Below are 3,318 nucleotides of genomic sequence, written 5' to 3' on the forward strand. Positions count from 1 at the left end.
CACTGGACTGATCCCAGAACTCAAAGGATTAAATTAAAAGGGTAGATTGCACTGCCAACATATGCATTTCCTTGAAAAAGTGTGCATTTCCTTGACACAAAGATTAGATAAAATCTGAAACTGTCTCATACGAACATATATACATATGAATTAGGAGCAGGAGTAAGCCTCTTGCCTCTCAAGTCTACCTCATCATTCAATAAGATCATGGCTGATCTAATTATTCCAATTTGCACTTACCATTGGTGACCTTTCCTTGCTTATCAAGGATGTATCTACATTTGCCTTAAAAATATTCAAGTACTCTTCATCCGCTGCCATTTCCATTTCCAAATATTCATGATCCTCTTTGAGAAAAAAATTCTCCTCATCTTAGTCTCAAATGCATAACCCATTATTGATTTAACATTGACCCCATGTTCAAGATTCTCCCACAATGGGAAACATCCTTTCCACCTGCAAGCTGTCAGGACCCCTCAAGATCTGGTATGTTTCAATCAAGTCACCTCCTATCCTGCTAAACTCCAGCAGATACAATACCTGACTGTCCAGCCTTTCCCTATAAGACTACCTGCCCAATCCAGGTATTGGTCTGGTAAACCTTTCCCTAAGCCACAAAAGCTATGATAAGGCTTGGGGCCAATTGAAATAATCAAAACTTGGCATCATTTCTGCACTGAAAGACCAATGCCAAATTATTAATTTATGTTATAGGCAGAATGTTTTTTTGGCTTGACAGAAGATCCGTGTTTAGTGCTGAGTACTGCTTGTCTTGACATGCATAATAGGAGAGTGAAACAGGCATCTTAGCCTGTAGCTCAATCATTTAACGTACCTTACCCTTTCAGAGTAATCTTCAGCAGACGGGACTCTTTACAGGAACAAAATAATGCTATAAGCTCGGTAAAGATAATGAGCATTTAATTTGCCCTTGCTTGGGGAACAGTATTTTTGTAAGTAAAAGTACTTTCAGCAAGAATTTGGTAGACATTTGTTAAATGGAGTTAATGCATAGCAATGGTCTATGATCTATTTGAAGCAGAATAGTAGGCTCAAAGGACAGAATGACCGACTCCAGTTCTTTCATTGACAAAGAGAGATCTCCAGTAATGTAATATCATAAGACATTGGTAAAGTCTGATCAACTCTCCCCTTAATAAAGACAGATTATTGCTTCCTTTTGCAGAATATTAGTTGGACATCTAATCATCTAACCATCTAACCATGGTGCAGAAGGGAATATCGCCCAATCTGACCATTTCCCCAAAGACTGTGTTGGTCATTGTTGCCTTTGGTGAGTCAATCCTATCAGGCAGTGCATTCCTGAAATCTAACTCTAATATCATTAAAATAAAACAAAGAACTGCGGATGCTGAAAATTAAAAAAAAATAGAAATTGCTAGAGAAACTCAACGGTTCTGAAGAAAGATCACTGGACCTGAAACGTTTAACTCTACTTTCTCTCCACAGATGCTGCTAGAACTGCTGAGTTTCTCCAGCAACTTCTGTTTTATTTATGGGTTTATCCTGCTTCAATGTTCTGGGCTAGAAGGTGTGTAAAGGACTGTTTTTTTTTGACACTGATTCCTTAAGGGTGAATAAACCTTCAAACCAAATTATTCCATCCCATTAACCAGACTGCAGTTTCTTTTGTGGTTGGCATTTGTCCTCTGTTACACACCTTGGAAACATAGGAACACCTCTGAAGAAAAAAGATCCTTTAACAGCAATTTTCTGCACTAAATTTATGAGGGAAATTATAAACAGATCAATAAAATTAATTAAGCTTGGATGTGTCTTAGCCAGAATAATGTTGTAGACAATTAACCTGAAATGTTGGGGTTGGGGTTTCCATAAGATCTGAACTAATAAACAAAGGCAAGTTTAATATTGGACAGGTTATTGAATAACGTAGCACAAAAATGCACCATTATTCATCCTGGTGTTGGAAAACCTTCTCTTTCAGCAGGGGATGGGATAGTCCAACTCTCATTGCCAGGGTGAACCATGTAGAAGCAGTTCATTGTTGAACAAGTGATCCATTGCCATTCAACGTCATGCACCGACACAATTCCAAAAACTGGCTGGTCCCTGATTGTCTCAGAGTTCTCAAAAACAGAAACACCAAAATGTTTCTTTTCATAAATAAGTTGTAAACTAGATAGATTAGACTTAACACATGTTCTTCATGTTTTACTCTAGGTTTCTTTGTGGTCATTTCCAGTACTCAACCGGTAAGAAAGATTTAATGCATGATGCACTTAAAATATTACAGGTCCAATTCACTGATGAATTGGAGCGATTACAACAATCTCCGATCTCGGCATTAGTTTCTCTAAAATGTAAGAGCAATACATGTAAGAAATGTTACTAAGTTTTGGGCTGGCAAATAAACCCCAATTATATTGGTCGAGTGTAAAGCAACACCAGATGCCAGCATGGAGCAGGCAACCAGGGTGTGGGGAATTGCAGTAAAGAAACCCAATCATGAAAGCTCTCTTACAAGTGTGTTATCCTCACCACCTGATTTGCCTCTGCAACCAGCTGTTTCTTTAAACCTGGGCATCAGAGATTGATATCTATTGCTTAGCATTCACAATACTTGCAGAGCTGGTCAAATTCAATCATTTTACAATGCAGTGGATAGTTTTTACTTTATATGATTGCTATTGTAACAACAAGCTCACCCCTTTTCAGGAAAAAGCAGTCCAGTTAATCTTACCATCTTAAACATCAATTCTTTCAATACTGGCACACTGTGGGTGCCAGTTACACTGTGTGCAGAACATAATGCATTGACTGATCAAAAATCCTTTAATAACATCTACAAAACTAGCAACCCCCACCACCTAGAAGGACGAGGAGAGCAGGCATATGGGAAAACCTCATCTTTCTACTGCAATCTGGGCATATATCAACTCCATCCCCTAGGCAAAATCCTGGAAGTTTCTACCTAACAGCACTGTGGGAGTGTCTTCAATGTAGGGACTACTGCAGTTCTAAAAGGAGGTTCAGAATCACTTTCTCAAGGGAACCTAGTAATGGGTCATACACACTCTTAAAAGCAACATCTGTGTCCTAAAACTAATGAAAAACAGGAAAATAAAATAATAATACATAGACCTCAACTCCTTATACTGATGGTGGCTCAGTGGTTAGCACAGCACCAGGGATCTGGGTTCAATTCTACCCTTGGTAGCTGTCTGTGTGGAGTTTGCACATTCTTCCCACGTCTGCGTAGGTTTCCTCCCACAGTCCAAATATGAGCCGGTTAGGCGGATTGGCAGTGCTGAATTACCCACAGTGTCTGGGGATGTG

The sequence above is a fragment of the Rhincodon typus genome, chromosome 21, assembly GCF_021869965.1.
Source record: "Rhincodon typus isolate 14 chromosome 21, sRhiTyp1.1, whole genome shotgun sequence".
Classification (NCBI taxonomy): Eukaryota; Metazoa; Chordata; class Chondrichthyes; order Orectolobiformes; family Rhincodontidae; genus Rhincodon; species Rhincodon typus.